The following is a 17,354-nucleotide window of genomic DNA, read 5'->3' as shown; positions in this document are numbered from 1 at the left end:
CCTGTTAACTGTGCTATCAGGAAGAAGTAGCACGTAAAATAGCTTTCAAAAAGGTAATGGAAATGGTGACATCAGACAATACACTGACAGATTATGATCCACATCGTCCAGTGAAGCTTGCCTGTGATGCCTCGGCATATGGTATAGGTGCAGCATTGTCACATGTTATGAGTGATGAAGTGAACACCCTTTACCGTTTGCAACAAGTTCCCTTACTGGTGCAGAGAAAATTACACACAGATTGACAGAGAGGCCTTGCATCTGGTTTGGGGTGTGAAACATTTCAACCGGTACTTGTATAGGGAAAAGTTCACCCTTGTTACTGATCATCGACCACTAGTGTCCATTTTCAACCCACAAAACAGCATTTCACTAAACAGCAGCATTATAAATGCAGAGATGGGCTCTGTTTCTTGGGGGACACAACTACAAGATCAAATTCAAGAGGAAACCTAATCATGGAAATGCTGATGGATTGTCCCATTTACCCGTGGAAAATACCAGAAAAATGTAATAAAAAGGGCACTCCACTTGATGCATCCTCCCTAAAACAAATCCAAAGTTTCCCTATTACAACAGAGATGATCCAAAGGGAAACCAGAAGACCTCATACTGACTCAGGTCCACATAGCAACCCAAAATGGCTGGAGTGTGCAACAAAAACTCCAGTTTCCCCACTTTTACCAGTGCCAGGATGAACTTGCCCTGGACAGGGTTTGCCTTATGTGGGGATTGAGAGTTACTGAACTATCCAAGCTGAGAGAAAAGCAATGGAGGAGCTACATGCTGGTCATCTAGGAGTGCTCAAAATGAAAGGGTTGGTCCAAAGCTTTGTCTGGTGGCCTGGGATAGATCAGCAGATCAAGCAGCTCGCCATGCAGTTTGGGATGCCAATATGTACAGAAGATGCCAAGAGCAGCGTCTCTCCATCCCTGGAAATGGCCTGCATTGCCCTGGCAGAGGATTCATCTGGATTTTGTCAGACCGCTCAAGGGCACAAATTTGTTGGCAGTCGTGGATGCAGCTACAAAGTGGCCAGAATAGCCTCACACTGTTTACGTACTGAGAAGCCTCTTTGCAAGGACTGGTGTTCCAGAATGTTTAGTCAGTGACAACAGACCACAGATTGCAGATGAACAGCTCCAGTCATTCCTAAAAATGAATGGATTTAGATGCATTACATCTGTACCGTACCACACAGCTACAAATGGCTTGGTGGAAAGGTTTGTCCAGAGTGTAAAGAGTGTGCTGCAAGCAATGTCAGCAGAACACACCACACTGACACCGAATCAGAAGCTCACCAATTTCCTCCTTGCATATCACAATTCAACACACTCCACAACCAACAACTCACCTGCCATGCTGTCCCAGGGTCATCCCCGGCAATAATGCTTGGATCTCTTCAAACCCAATCTCAAAAGGAGGATGCAGTACGAACAGCTGAGACAAACTGAAAGCTCCTCAAGCAAGCAGATTCAATGTTACATTTCTGGACAAGCAGTCCTGGCAAGGGACTGACTACAGAGGTGATCAGAAGTGGGTACTCCGGAAGATCAAGGACAGAGCTAAACCACTCTACAACACAGTGGAGATTGCATCTAATATCATCAGGAGACGACATATCAATCAGCTGAGGAAAGCAGAGTCAACTGATAGAGAAAAAAGTTGGCTACTACTATCAGAACCACTTCTTGCAGTCCCAGAGTCAACTCCTACAACCATCATGGAGGAGGCCCTAGAACCTGAGATTGTTTCACAGCCACAAGTCTCACCTGCCAAGAAGAGTAATCTCCCTTGTCAGGAAAGACGTTATCCTACAAGAGTATGAAATCCTCCAGTGATTAAATCTTTTAGGCCTGAATGGGACAACTTAATATTTACTATTGACTCTGTATAGTAGTTGTATTATATAGTTGAGATGCATTCTAGAAACATAGAAAATAGGTGCAGGAGTAGGCCATTTGGCCCTTCCAGCCTGCACCACCATTCAGTATGATCATGGCTGATCATCCAACTCAGAACCCTGTACCTGCTTTCTCTCCATACCCCCTCATCCCTTTAGCCACAAGGGCCATATCTAACTTCCTCTTAAATATAGCCAATGAACCGGCCTCAACTGTTTCCTGTGGCAGAGAATTCCACAGATTCACCACTCTCTGTGTGAAGAAGTTTTTCCTCATCTCGGTCCTAAAAGGCTTCCCCTTTATCCTTAAACTGTGACCCCTCGTTCTGGACTTCCCCAACATCGGAAACAATCTTCCTGCATCTAGCCTGTCCAATCCCTTTAGAATTTTATACGTTTCAATAAGATCCCCCCTCAAACTTCTAAATTCCAGTGAGTATAAACCTAGCCAATTCTCTATTGAGTTGGAGTTTGCAGCTAAGCAGGGAGGCGTGTTGTGTATTTAATGTTTGAGTAATCATGTGTATAAGCAGTCTTGTTCCTTTAAATAATTCATTATGGGTTATATACAGTTTGTATAGGTAAACTGTACAAATCATCACACTACCACATGAAAGAGCACCACAGTTAAACACAAAGTTAGACCAGATTTTCGAAATCCCATATCTTCCTTTGAATTAGATTGTTTATTTTTATTTTTTTAATTGATTTTTAATGCATTTTCTACAACACTACAAATAAAAAAACCCAAACCAAAATAAAAAATTACAGTGCAAAAATAAACATACAATAATAATATAATACAAAAAAGATAATTGAGAAAGCACCCAAATTGAAGTCATGTAAAGTTAGTATCCTCCCCAAGCCCCACAACAAAAAAAAATCCAGACCAACCACAACACAATATAGAGAATATAAATCAGGACATTCAAACCCCCAAAACTGTAAACACACTTGAAAACAGAAGATAATAATGCCTACTACCAAAAAAACAGAGCTGAAAGGGACTGAAAAAAAACCTTAAATAAGAGGAAAGTTATGAAAGTACTCAATAAAAGGTCCCCAGACCTTATGAAACTTTATATCCGAATTAAGAATTGAATAATGAATTTTTTCAAGGTCTAAACAGGACATAGTATCATTAAGCCATTGAGCATGCGTGGGCAGGGCAACATCTCTCCATCTAAGGAGGATTAGACGTCTAGCCAGGAGAGAAGCAAAAGATAATATTCGACACTTAGTCAAACTCAAACGTAAATCTGTCTCACCCAAAAAACCAAACAGAGCAATTAAACGGTTAGGTTCTAAGTGGTGATTCAGAATACAGGATAAAGTTATAAAAACATCTTTCCAAAATTTCTCTAAACTAGGACAAGACCAGTACATATGAATAAGAGAAGCCTCACCCCTTTTGCATTTATCACAAAGAGGACTAATATTAGGGTAAAATCGAGATAATTTAGATTTAGACATATGGGCTCTATGAACAATCTTAAACTGTAAAAGGCAATGGCAAGCAGAAAGAGAGGTTGAATTAACCGATTTGAGAATCGAGTCCCAAATCTCATCAGATAAAGAGATATTTAAATTATGCTCCCAAGCCATTCTAATTTTACCCACAGGGGCTAGTTTAATGTTTAGAGGTTACAAAACATAATGTCCTCCATTTCCCCATCCCCTTCCCATATCCCTCCCTAACCCCTTCCCTATTCCCCGAGCCCCTTTCCACATCACTCCCTATCCCCGACCTCCTTTCCATATACTTCCCTTCCTCAACCCCTTCCAGTACCCCTCCCTATCCACAAACCCCTTCTAGTACCCCTCCCTATCCCCAACCCCTTCCCATATCCCTCCCTCTCCCTTGACCTCCTCTCATTACCCCCATCTCTTAGACCACTCTTCCCATTATTCCCCACTCCAGACACCCCCTTCCTTCTCCCTAGACCCATCCTCATTAGCCCTTCTCCCTCAGACCCTTTTGTCTCCTGAGACACCCCTTCCCATTACCCCCACTCCAAACACCCCCTTCTCTCTTCCCAGAACCCTCACCCACCCCAACCCCCTTCCTGTACCCTCACTGAACTGTAATCCTCTGTCCTCTATTCCCTCCTGCATATCCCGATTCTTCTCTGTACCCCTCACTGTCTTGTACCTCTCCGTCACCTGAACCCTCCCACTTGCCTTTAACCCGCCTCTCCCTCACTGTCCATCCCTTTTTCCTCCCCGCCTCTCCCTCACTATCCATCCCTTTTTCCTCCCTGCCTCTCCCTCACTGTCCATCCCTTTTTCCTCCCCGCCTCTCCCTCACTATCCATCCCTTACTCCTCCCCGCCTTTCCCTCACCAACCCTCCCCTTCCCGCTCCTTCACCTCACTCCTCCGAGATCCGTGTCCGCGGCGCCGGTTTCCCACAACCCCCCGCGCCCACTCCGCCGCGGTGCATTGTGGCCCTGCCGGTACGGCATGGAGGTGCTTGTGCCCTTCACCGGCACGGGGGTCTGGGGAGCCGAGTCCGGCCCCGGCGCAAGGAGAGCTCCTGCAATGGCGCGGTTTGGTCAACACAGGGAAGCTCAGTGTCTAACTGAGGGTTTCACTTGAAAGCAGAGCTTCCTTATCTAGAGCCGACACAATTTACCATAGGTGCTGCAATCATGAGGAACTCAGCGGGTCCAACAGCAACTGTTAGGACTCTTGAGCAGAAGTTTAATACCACTGCCATGTGTTGTTGTTGCAGGAACAGCACATTATAATGTGAAAAATCTATTAAAATACGTATTTAAAATAAAATAAGTAGTGCAAAAAGAGATTTTAAAATAGTAGTGTTCATGGGTTCATTGCCCATTCAGAAATCTAATGGTGGAATGGGAGAAGGTGTTCCTGCAACGTTGAGTGTGTGTCTTTCAGCCTCCTGTACTTTCTCTGATGGTAACAACGAGAAGAGGGCATGTCATGGGTGATGGGGGTTCTTAAAGATGGATGCTACCTTTTTGAGGCACCGCCTTTTAAAGGTGTACTCAATGCTGGAGAGGCTGGTAGCCCATGATAGAGCAGGAGGACTTTACAGCTTCCTGCAGCTTTTCCCAATCCTGTGCAGTGGCCCTCTGTACCAAACAGTTAGAATGCTCTCCAAGATACACCTGTAGAAATTTACGAGTGTCTTGATAACATACCAAGTCTCCTCAAACTCCTAAAGAATTGAAGCCACTGTCGTGCCTTCTTTAAATTGCATCAATATGTTGGACCCAGGATAGATCTTCAGAACTGTTGACATCAAGGAACTTGAAACTGATCACCCTTTCCCTCAATGAGGACCAGTGTGTGAGTGTGTTCCCTCAGCTTCCCCTTTCTGAAGCCCACAGTCAGTTCCTTGATCTTACTGATGTTGAGTGCAAGGCTGTTGTTCTAATTCCACTCATCCAGCTGATCTATCTCCCGCCTTCACCCCTCCTCATCACCGACTGAAATTCTGCCAAAATACTGTAGTTGTGTCATTGGCAAATTTTAGATAGTGTTTGAGCTGTGCCCAGCCACACCATCATGAGTGTAAGAGAACGCTGAAGACCAAGGCACGCCTGATTGTTAGTGTGGAGGAGATGTTCTTCCTGATCTGCACTGACTGTGGTCTTCCAATGAGGAAGTCAAAGATCCAATTGCACAGAGAGATACAGAGGCCCAGGGTTTGGAACTTGTTGATTAGAACTGTTGGTACGATTGTGTTAAACACTGAGCTGTAATCAATAAACTGCAGCCCAACGTAAGTATTGCAGTCGTCCAGGTGATGCAAGGCAGAGTGGAGAGCTACTGAGATTGCATCTGCTGTAGACTTATTGTGGCGCTAGGCAGATTGCAGTGGGTCCAGGCCCTTGCTTAGGCAGGAGTTGATCCTATCCCTAACCAACCTCTCAAAGCACTTGCATGTGAGTGCAACTGGTGACAGTCATTGAGACAGCTCACCCTGCTCTCCCTGGGCACTGGTATGACTATCGCCCTTTGAAGCAGGTGGGAATCTTCGACTACGGCAGTGACAGATTAAAGATGACCTTGAACGCTCCTGCCAGTTGGTTGGCACAGGTTTTCACATCCCTACCAGGTACAGCATCAGGGCATGATGCCTTGTGAGGGTTCACCCTCATGAAAGATGTTCTAATGTCAGCCCCTGAGACAGAGGTCACATGGCCATCAGATTCTGCAGAGATTCGCGCAGGAGTAGTTTTATTCTCCCTTTCAAAGTGCACATAAAAGGCATTGAGCTCACCTAGGAGTGAAGCGTCACAGCCATTCATGATGTTAGGTTCCACTTTCTATGAAGTAATGGCCTGCATATAGCAGTAACAATGGAGAACAAATTTAATAATCAGGATATCCAAGGACACGGTAAAGGCAGGGAAAGAAACACTTGAGTTAAACAGGATTTATTTCAGTGCTTAGGATGGGCAGGCCAACTCAGAATGTTGATTGTCTCTGAGGAGGATAGTATGGTTATAACAGAAACATGACTGAGAGAAGTGCAAGAGGAAGCAGGATGTCATAGAGCAATGGAAATTACAGCACAGAAACAGGCCTTTTGGCCCATCTGATCTGTACTAAACAATTTAAACTGCTCAGTCCAATCAACCTGCACCCTGACTATAGCCTTCCATACCACTTCCATCCAAGCTTCTCTTAAAGGTTGAAATCAAAATCCCACCCACCACTTGCCTGGCAGCTAGTCTCACACTCTCATCACACACTCAGTGAAGAGGTTTCCCCTCATGTTCCCCTTAAACATTTCACCTTTCACCCTTAACCTATGACCTTTAGCTGTGGTCTTACCCAACCTCAGTGGAAACAGCCTGCTTGTATTTACCATATCTATACACTTCATAATTTTGTATACCTCTAGCAAATCTACAAGTAATCTATGTTTTAGGGAATAAAGGTCTATTCAATCTTTCCTTATAGCTCAGACCCTCTAGTCCCAGCAATGTCCTTGTAGATCTTCTCTGTACTCTTTCAATCTTACTTACATCTTTCCTGTAGGTAAGTGACTAAAACTGCACATAATACTCCAAATTAAGCCTCACTAACATCCTATACAACTGTTGGGTTGTCTATAATTTAGCCCCATTAAAATGGTCATCCCTTTCCTATTCCTCATTTCCACCCATAAAGCCTCATTAGATAAGTTCTCCAGTCTGTCCTGACTGAGCACTGCCGGGACATTTTCCATGACTAGTCATGCCATCTCTCTCACTCTTATCATGTCTAAGAAATAAAACCCCGGAATACTGAGCTACCAGTCCTGCCCCTCTTGCAACCAAATCTCAGTAATAGCTACAATATCATAATTTCATTAGTTAATCCTTGCCCTAAGCTCAACTACTGTTTCCTACAACTTGCATTCACGTATACGCAACTCAACATTAGTCCAACAGTGCTCAGCCTTTTGATTCCTGACTTTGCCTGGGGTATTAACAGCATGTTTCCACAACCACTATCTATTCTGGTACTCTGCAAGTCTAGTTTAAACCCCTCCCGTGCGGTACTAGCAAACCTTCTTGCCAGGATATTAGTCCCCCTCCAGTTTAGGGACAAACCTTTTCATCCATACAGGACCTAGCTTCCCTGGAAGAGAGTCCAATGATCCAAAATTCTGAAGCCCTCACTCCTTAGCCACGTGTTAAATTATATGATCTTTCTAATTCTGTGCTCACTAGCAATCCTGAGATCATACTCCTGTTGTGGGTCCTGCCCTTTAATGTAGTTCCTAACTCCCTGAACTCACTTTGCAGATTCTAGCTAATCTTCCACCCTATGTTATTGGTAATACCTACTCAATCTGAGATGTCCCAGACTCTCGCACTCGGGAGGCAACATACCATCTGGGAATCTCATTCTTCCTTTCAGTTCCCCTAACTAACGAATCCCCTATCACCACAGCTTGCCTCTTCTCCTCCTGCTTTCCTGAGCCACAGAGCCAGACACAGTGCCAGAGACCTGACTGCTGTGATTTTCCTCTGCTTGGTCATTCCCCCCACAATAGTATCCAAAATTTGTTACACCTATTGTTGAGGGGGATGGCCACTGGGGTACTTTGCACCCCTCTAACCCTCCTGGCTGTCACCCAGTCTCCTGTGTCCTGCACCTTGTGTGTAACTACCTCTCTCCATGTCCTATCTATCACCCCCTCAGCTTCCTGAATGATCCGGATTTCATCTAGTTCCAGCTCCAATTCTTTAACACGGAGAGTTCGAAGCTGCAGCTGGATGCACTTCTTGCAGGTGAACTGGAGGTCTCCCTGCCATCTCACATCCCTCAAGAGGAGCATTCAGTGAGTGGCCTTTTTAAAATTTTAACAGCAGTACTTAGAGATGGCAATCTTGGGGAGGTTCCAGTGAAGCCACGTGAGTACAACATTGAAACCTGCCAAGGCTCACTCTAGTGGGGCTGAACTATTGGTCCACCCCGTCATGGTCAGCCTAAACTTGAGGACCAAATATATCAAGAAATTGCTTAAAGTTGTAAGAATAATAGTGTATTAGTGGAGATTTTAATTTCCTTACTATTGACTGGGACATCAAGAGTTTTAAGGACCTGGGATGGGGAGGAATGTATGAAATGTGGGCAGGAAAGTTTACTGAGTCACTCAGGAAGGTACAATATTGGACATATCGTTAGAGGACAAAGCAGAGCAAGTAATGCAAGATGCACTGAGGGTGCAATTTGTATCTCATGACTACGATTCTTTTAGTTTTAAAGTAGTGGTGGATGCTAAGGAGAAATTGTGAGGGTCTTTGCTGAGATAGTTGCTTCATCGTTAGCCATTGGTGTTCCCAAAGAGTGGAAGGAGGCTAATGTTCCATTGTTTAAAAAGGTTAGCAAGGAGAAAACAGGAAGTGACAAGCTGGTCAGCCCAAATCAGTAGAAGGAAGTGAATTCTGAGGGACAGGATCTATGACATTTGGACAGACAGAGTCTGATTAGGAGAAGTCAGTGTGACTTTGTGTGAGGGAAGTCACGCTTGATGAATCTTTTAGAGACTTTTGGTAGAAATAACCTCAAAGATAGATGAGGGTGGGGGAGTGAATGTTGTGGATATGTGAGCTTTAGTGAGGCCTTCAACACGGCAAGCTATTCTAGAAGGTTATATCTCATGGATTCCAGGAAAAGCTATTTGGTTTCAAAATTGGCTCGGAATTAGAAGCAGAAGGGGATAGGTGAAGGTACTTTCTTGGAATGGAGGCCATTAAATGGTGGTGTGTCGCAAGGGTCTTGTTCGTTTTTTATATAAATGATTTGGATGTCGATGCTCTAGGCTTGACTGATCATTTTGTAGCTGACACAAAAAGTAAGAGGAGGTGTTGATGGTGAAGAGGTTTATTGTAGATTACAATGGGATCTTCGTCAGTTGGGGAAGTGGGCTGAGGAGTGGCAAATAGATTTCAATACAGATAAGTGTGAGGTGATGCACCTCAGGTCAAGGCCCTGTCCTGTCCTGATGCAGGGTTTTGATCCAAAGTATCAAGAGTTCTTTCCCTCATAGATGCTGCTCGACCCACTGAGTTCCTCCAGCTGATTGTCATTTGCATTTCTGTTCTGTAACTTGGAAGATGGCTGACGAGTCTGGTGTTGGATCCCGCGGACTTGTCTACAATTGTGGCAGCAGGTGCAATAGAGTAAGTATGAACCCTAGTCCATGCAAACATCAACCACCCTTTTACCCCAATACTACATTCATCTCCTTTTCTATTCTTCCACACACATTTACACTGGGGGCAATTTTCAGTGGCAGATTAACATAACCCAACTCACAAATCATTGTGATGTTGGAGGGAGAACATGCAAACCCCACACAGACAAAACCTGAGTTCAGGATTTTACCAGGCTTCTGGCATGTTGAGGCAGTGACTCTACTGGCAATGCCACTGTGCCATCTATGTGCTTAGTAAGAAGGATGTGTCAGTCATTTGGAGTACCATGCACTTCTACCATTTCCACTGGGCTTGAAGGATTCTGGCTGGACTTCAGCCCCCAGCCCCCGATCTCTGAGCGCCTAGTCCAGAGGAGGACAAAGGGATCAGGGTTCTGTTTGTCACTTTGCTCCTGGTCCTGGTCCAGGTGGCCATTTGTTCCATGCCAACTGGCAAGCATATGTTCATGCTCACAAAGAGCATGCATTGTCCACCAGCTCTCTGGTGGCCTACTGGGACGGTGGGGGGGGCGGGCGGGGGGTGCTGCTGCAGTAGCGCGAAAGCAGCCTGGATAAGAATGATGTCGATATTATAAATATATTAATAAAGCTTTCTGAACAAAGAAATGCCAATGCTTATGGAATATTCTATATTATCAGAGCAAAATTAGAACAATATTATCTCCCAAAACCACTGTGTTATAAATCACAGAGTCCCTTAAGAACAAAGCACTGGAAGAAAACAAATGATCTTAGTTCTTATTTCCTCGCTGGTGAAGTTCATCCCTAACAACTCAATAAAGGTGACTGACCAAAGCAGGTTGTTTCCAGAGATGCAGAGCAATCTGCACGTCCACTTAAACTTGTGAAAGAGGCCGTGTGATCTGCCTGGAAACAAATATTCCACTAGAAGGAACTACCTCCAAATGATCGTCACTGACCAACACGCTAAGATCCAGGATCGGCTGCAGTGAAGCATAACCATACAAAAGTTACAAACTGTTCAAGAGCATCTAAGTTATGAGGTCTCTTTAAAAGGAAAGGGAATAAGGTTGTTTTGGTTGTAAATATGAACTTGTATGTACAAATTTGCTACAACAGTTTGCAAAACACATATTCCAAGTTGAGTTTATTGTCATAAGCACCAGTACAGTGAGGTACAAATACAATGAAAAACATCACAGGCATGTAGATTCAGACAGCACACATATCTTAAACTACATAAATTATACAAGACAGTTAAGAAAAAGACTGCAAAACAAGACACTGGTGCAAAAAAAAAACAATTAGGAACAAGTCCAGGGTAGCAAAGAGGTGGTCCATAGTGTTCTGTCGCTGGATGGTGGAGATGTAAATATCTAAACGTGTGCAGCCAGGCTGTAATTTCTATCTCAACGCAAGTGCCTCATAAAGCCAGTATGTGCACCCAATGCCAAGTCCAAGAGGATGTCAAAACCAATAGGAAGGGAAGGTTGTTAGTGAAGAGATATAATCATTTTGAACAAGGGTGAGAGTGCCTTCTTGCGAAGGTGGAATTCCATCATTGAAAGTAGATGCTGAGATGAAAGTGGCTTTGCATACTTGTAGTTAATAGGAATGCAGAACTGGCATCCAGACAGGTAATCTTTAGGGTGTTACCTGTGGAAACTTGGTTCACGTGAAATGTTTGCTGTATTGATATTGGTTTATTATTGTTGCACTGTAAAAAGCTTTTCTTTTGCATGCCATATATAATTACATCAAGGTTGTAAAAAGAAAACAGAATGCAGAAAAGAGTGGTGTAATTACAGGGACAATAGTGTTCAAGTTAACAACTAAAGAGCAAGTGCCGTGATGAGGTAGGCTGAGAAATCAGGAGCTCAAGAATTCAAATATTCATTCTTTAGTGTATGAGAGATGCATTCAAGAGTCTGATAAAAGTAGGACAAAATCTATCCGTGAATCTGGTGGTTCATGCTCTCAAACCTTCCTATCCTCTGCCCAACAAGAGAGGGGAGAGAGAATGAGCAGGGTGGGAGGGATCCTTGGTTATGTTGACTGCTTTCCCAGGGCAGTGGGAAGTGTAGACGGACTCAGTGGAGGGGTGGCTGGTTTATATGATGGACTGGGCAAGTGCAATTTTCTAATATCAGTATACACAATTTTATTGCTACCGACTGGTCTCCTGCCACACCCACTCGCTGCAGGCTTAACATTAAGCAAAGCTGTGCAGCGTCAAATATTAGAACAATTGTAGTGAGAGCTTACTGAACCAACAATCCAGAAGTGTAAATTATACACTGCAATGGCACACCACTGAACGCTGGGATTGATGCTGGGTCTTTCAGAGTTACATAAATAAAAGACGGCGTTGCTGGAACTGGAAAGTGGGACCCATTTGTTGTGGCTAATTAGCCTGAGTGGTGTGGTGAGTACTGACAGACCTCATACCTCTGCACAAACCAGCTGCAACTGAAGAAGGGTACATTCGTAAACAACCCTTTTCTAAATACATATAGCGTGACTGAGGAGTGGTTTATGATAATTTGGCAGAGAGATGAGAATTGGAGTGACAGGGCTGAGGATGGGACAGTTGATACACAATAAAATGCAGAGTGCCGTGAGACTGTGAGGAAGAACGGGCAGATGATAGGACCAAAATGGCCATCAATGGGATGAGTTGAAGCGTAACATGGAGGGGGGAATGGAAAGGGGTGATGAAAGGAGGACTGAAGGTGTTATGTTTAAATGCACAGTATACAGAATAAGGTAGATGCTCTTGCAGTGCAGTTAGAAATTTGTAGGTATGGTGTTGTTGGCTTCTGAATTGTGGCTGAATGAAGACCATAGCTGGGATACACATTGTATCAAAAGGCCAGGCAGGTAGATAGAGGGGGTGGGGGTAAAAATCCTGTGGTAAAAATCAAATCAAATCCTTAGAAAGACGTGACATAGGATAGGAAGATGTAGAATCCTTGTGGGTAGAGATAAGAAACTGCCAAGGTAAAAGAACCCTGATTGGAGTTAGATAGAGGTGTCTGAACAGTAGCCAGGATGTGGGTAGAAGAATTTTTGTGGGTAGAGTTGAGAAACTGCAAAGATAAAAGGACCCTGGTTGAAGTTATGTACAGATGTCTGACCAGTAGCCAGGATGTGGGTAGAAATTACAACAAAAATAGAAAAGGCTTGTGAAAAGGGCAATGTTATGATAGTCAAGGGAATTTCAATACGCAGGTAGATGGGGTAAATCAGATTGGTGCTGAATCCAAAGAATGCATATGAGATAACTTTGTAGAGCAGCTTGTGGACGAGCCCAATAGGGAAAAGACAATTGGATTGGGTCTTTTGTAATGCCGCAGATTTGATTAGGGTGCTTAAGGTAAAGGAACCCTTTGGAGGAGTGTTCAAGATATGACAGATTTCATCCTGCAGTTTGAGAGGGAGAAGCAAAAGTCAGATGTATCAGTATTACAGTGGAGTGAAGGGAATTACAGAGGCCATAAGATGTAGAAGGAAAATTAGGCCATTTGGCCTATCAAGTCTGCTCACCATTTCATCATGGCTGATCGATTTTTCCTCTCAGCCCCAATCTCCTGCCTTCTCCCCGTAACCCTTCATGCTCTGACCAATCAAGTATCTGTCAACCTCTGCCTTAAGTATACATATAGACTTGGCCTCCACAGCTGCCTGTGGCGACAAATTCCCCAGATTCAGTATGCTCCGGCTAAAGAAAATCCACATCTCCGTTCTAAAAAGACAACCCTGTATTCTGAGGCTGTGTCCTCTGATCTTAGACACTCCCATTGTAGGAAACAGCCTCTCCACATCCACTTTATCAAGGCCTTTCACCAATTGGATAGGTTTCAATTAGGTCACCCCTCATTCTTCTGAATTCCAGTGAATACAGGCCTAAAGCCATCAAGCGCTTTCATATGACAAGCCTTTTAATCCTGGAACCAATTTCAGCACATCCTTTCGAAGATAAGGGGCCCAAAACTGCTCACAATACTCCAAGTGAGGCCTCACCAGTGCTTTAAAAAGTCTCAACATTACATCCTTGCTTTTATATTCTAGTCCTCTTGAAATGAAAGCTTACAACACTGATGCACCATCAATAACTCACGCTGAGACTTAGGAAGTGAGATATCGGCTTTTATTGACTGGAAGAACAAACAACACTACATCCTGGGAAAATGAGGGAGAGCAGCAGACCACAGTCGCCTTTATACAGGGGTCTGTGGGAGGAGCCACAGGAGCAGTCAGCAGGGGTCTGTGGGAGGAGCCACAGGAGCAGTCAGACAGGTATATCTAGTTCATCACAAACACATTTCCCTTCCTCACCACAGACTCAAACTGCAAATAAACATTGCACAATCTTGCACAAGGACTCCCAAATCCCTCTGTGCCTCAAATTTTCATATTTTCTCACCATTTAGAAACTAGTCAATCCTTTCTTCTGCCAAAGTGCGTGACCATATATTTCCTGACACTGTATTCCATCTGCCACTTCTTTGCCCGTTCTCCTAATCTGTCTAAGTCCCTCTGTAGCCTCTTGACTTCCTCAAAACTACTTGCCCCTCCACCAACGTTCGTATCGTGTGCAAACTTTGCAATAAAACCATCAATTCCATCATCCAAATCATTGACATATAAAAAGAATCAGTCCCAAAATAGACATCTGTGGAACACACACAAGGAAATCTGCAGATGCTGGAAATTCAGACAACACACACAAATTGCTGGTGGAACACAGCAGGTCAGGCAGCATCTAGTGGAATTAATCCTTACTCTCAATAATTTCTCCTTTGGCTCCTCCCACTTCCTCCAAACCAAGGGTGTAGCCATGGGCACCTGCAAGATGAAATAGTGGCATATCTAGCTAGCAGTGATAGGATTGGGCCGAGCCAGCATGGATTTACCAAGGGTAAATCATGCTTGACTAATCTGTTGGAGTTTTTCGAGGATGTAACCAGGAAGTTAGATGGGGGAGATCCAGTGGATGTAGTGTACCTCGATTTTCAGAAGGCATTTGATAAGGTCCCACATCGGAGATTGGTGGGTAAAATCAAAGCTCATGGCATTGGGGGGAAGACATTGACATGGATAGAAAACTGGTTGGCAGATAGAAAGCAAAGGGTAGCGGTGAATGGGTGTTTCTCGGAATGGCAGGTGGTGACTAGTGGGTGCCACAGGGCTCGGTATTGGGACCACAGCTGTTTACAATTTACGTCAACGATTTAGATGAAGACATTGAGAATAACATCAGCAAATTTGCTGATGATACTATGCTGGGTGGCAGTGTGACGTGATGAGGATGTTAGGAGAATTCAGGGTGACTTGGATAGGCTGGGTGAGTGGGCAGATACTTGGCAGATGACGTTTAATGTGAATAAGTGTGAGGTTATCCACTTTGGGAGTAAGAACAGGAAGGCAGATTATTATCTGAACGGTGTCGAGTTAGGTAAGGGAGAAATACAAAGAGATCTAGGAGTCCTTGTTCATCAGTCACTGAAGGTGAATGAGCAAGTGCAGCAGGCAGTGAAGAAGGCTAATGGAATGTTGGCCTTTATTACAAAGGGAATTGAGTACAAGAGCAAGGAAATCCTCTTGCATTTGTACAGAGCCCTGGTGAGACCACATCTGGAGTATTGTGTACAGTTTTGGTCTCCAGGGTTAAGGAAGGACATCCTGGCTGTAGAGCATATATGTCAAACTCAAGGCCCGCGGGCCAAATCCGGCCCGCGGTGGAATTATCTTTGGCCCGCGAGATAATATCTAATTACTATTAAAGCTGGCCCCAGTAATCGAAGCGCCTATGGCGAATGATATGGCTAATGCTGAGTTTATTCAGGTACCAGGTTTTCAGGGGTTTTAGTGTTTATTCGGCAGTCTTGCTCGGCAGTCTTCTTCATAAGAAACGGAATTTGTAAAGTGAAACACTTTGTATTTATAGCAGAGACTGAGACACATGAGAGCAGGCTGAAAAAACAGAGGCAACGAAAGCTGCATTCGCAAGTATCCGACTGATCCGGCCCGCATGAAGCTGCATTTTGCTCAATCCGGCCCGTGACCTAAAATGAGTTTGACACCCCTGCGTAGAGGAAGTGCAGCGTAGATTCACGAGGTTAATTCCTGGGATGTCTGGACTGTCTTACGCAGAGAGGTTAGAGAGACTGGGCTTGTACACGCTGGAATTAAGGAGATTGAGAGGGGATCTGATTGAAACATATAAGATTATTAAGGGATTGGACAAGATAGAGGCAGGAAATATGTTCCAGATGCTGGGAGAGTCCAGTACCAGAGGGCATGGTTTGAGAATAAGGGGTAGGTCATTTAGGACAGAGTTAAGGAAAAACTTCTTCTCCCAGAGAGTTGTGGGGGTCTGGAATGCACTGCCTCAGAAGGTAGTGGAGGCCAATTCTCTGGATGCTTTCAAGAAGGAGCTATATAGGTATCTTATGGATAGGGGAATCAAGGGATAGGGGGACAAGGCAGGAACCGGGTATTGATAGTAGATGATCAGCCATGATCTCAAAATGGTGGTGCAGGCTCGAAGGGCTGAATGGTCTACTTCTGCACCTATTGTCTATTGCCTATTGTCTATTGTCAGTTATGCCTGCCTTTTTTGTTGGCTTTGTGGAACAGTCCATGTTCCAATTCTATACGGGTATCCGTCCCCCTCTTTTCCTTCGCTATATCGATGACTGCATTGGCGCTGCTTCCTGAACGCATGCTGAGCTCATTGACTTCATTAACTTTGCCTCCAACTTTCTGCCCTCAAATTTACCTGGTTCATTTCCGACACCTCCCTCCCCTTTCTTGATCTTTCTGTCTCCATTTCTGGAGACGGCTTATCTACTGATATCTACTATAAGCCTACAGACTCTCACAGCTACCTGGACTATTCCTCCTCCCACCCTGTCTCTAGCAAAAATGCCATCCCCTTCTCACAATTCCTCCGTCTCCACCATGCGCGTTGTCTGGGAACCTTCCCAGCGTATTTGTGCAATGTATCCAGGACGTATTCAAGGAGCGATGCCTCAAATAGATGGTGTCCATCATTATTTGATCCTCATCTGCTTTCAGGATGAGGCTTTTCATTCCAGGACGAAGGAGATGTCTTCCTTTTTAAACAAAGGGGCTTCCCTTCTTCCACCATCAACTCTGCTCTCAAACGCATCTCTCCCATTTCCCACACATCTGCCCTCACCCCATCCGCCCGCCACTCCACTTGGGATAGGGTTCCCCTTGTCCTCACCTACCACCCCACCAGCCTCCAGGTCCAACATATAATTCTCCGTAACTTCTGCCACCTCCAACGGGATCCCACTACCAAGTACATCTTTCCCTCCCCCCCCTTTCTGCTTTCTGCAGGGATCGCTCCCTATGCAACTCCCTTGACCACTCGTTCTCCCCATCCCTTCCCACCGATCTCCCTCCTGGCACTTATCCTTGTAAACGGAACAAGTGCTACACCTGCCCTTACACTTCCTCCCTCACCACCATTCAGGGCCCCAGACAGTCCTTCCAGGTGAGGCGACACTTCACCTGTGAGTCGGCTGGTGTGGTATACTGCGTCCGGTGCTCCCGGTGTAGCCTTTTATATATTGGTGAGACCCGACGCAGACTGGGAGACCATTTTGCTGAACATCTACGCTCGGTCCGCCAGAGACAGCAGGATCTCCCAGTGGCCACACATTTTAATTCCATGTTCCATTCCCATTCTGATATGTCTATCCATGGCCTCCTCTACTGTCAAGATGAAGCCACACTCAGGTTGGAGGAACAACACCTTATATACCGG

At 44.7% G+C, this 17,354-nt stretch overlaps 1 protein-coding gene across 5 annotated transcripts in view; it reads right to left on the bottom strand.

The window, feature by feature from the left end:
* The window catches only part of nsmce1 (NSE1 homolog, SMC5-SMC6 complex component), a 72,146-nt gene that overhangs the window by 19,778 nt on the left and 35,014 nt on the right, over positions 1-17,354 (bottom strand). Inside the window, exon 1 of one of the 5 annotated variants that reach the window (XM_073060891.1) lies at positions 4,273-4,457. The exons of 2 other annotated variants lie outside the window; for them this stretch is intronic. The gene's annotated coding sequence lies outside the window, so the exon portion shown is untranslated. Of the gene's footprint in view, positions 1-3,309; positions 3,496-4,272; positions 4,458-17,354 lie in introns of those variants that run through there. 2 more of the 5 variants (XM_073060887.1, XM_073060888.1) reach the window with 2 other exon arrangements.

Source organism: Hemitrygon akajei, chromosome 11, assembly GCF_048418815.1.
Source record: "Hemitrygon akajei chromosome 11, sHemAka1.3, whole genome shotgun sequence".
In the NCBI taxonomy this organism is placed as follows: domain Eukaryota; kingdom Metazoa; phylum Chordata; class Chondrichthyes; order Myliobatiformes; family Dasyatidae; genus Hemitrygon; species Hemitrygon akajei.
This window is presented reverse-complemented; position numbering and strand designations above follow the sequence as displayed.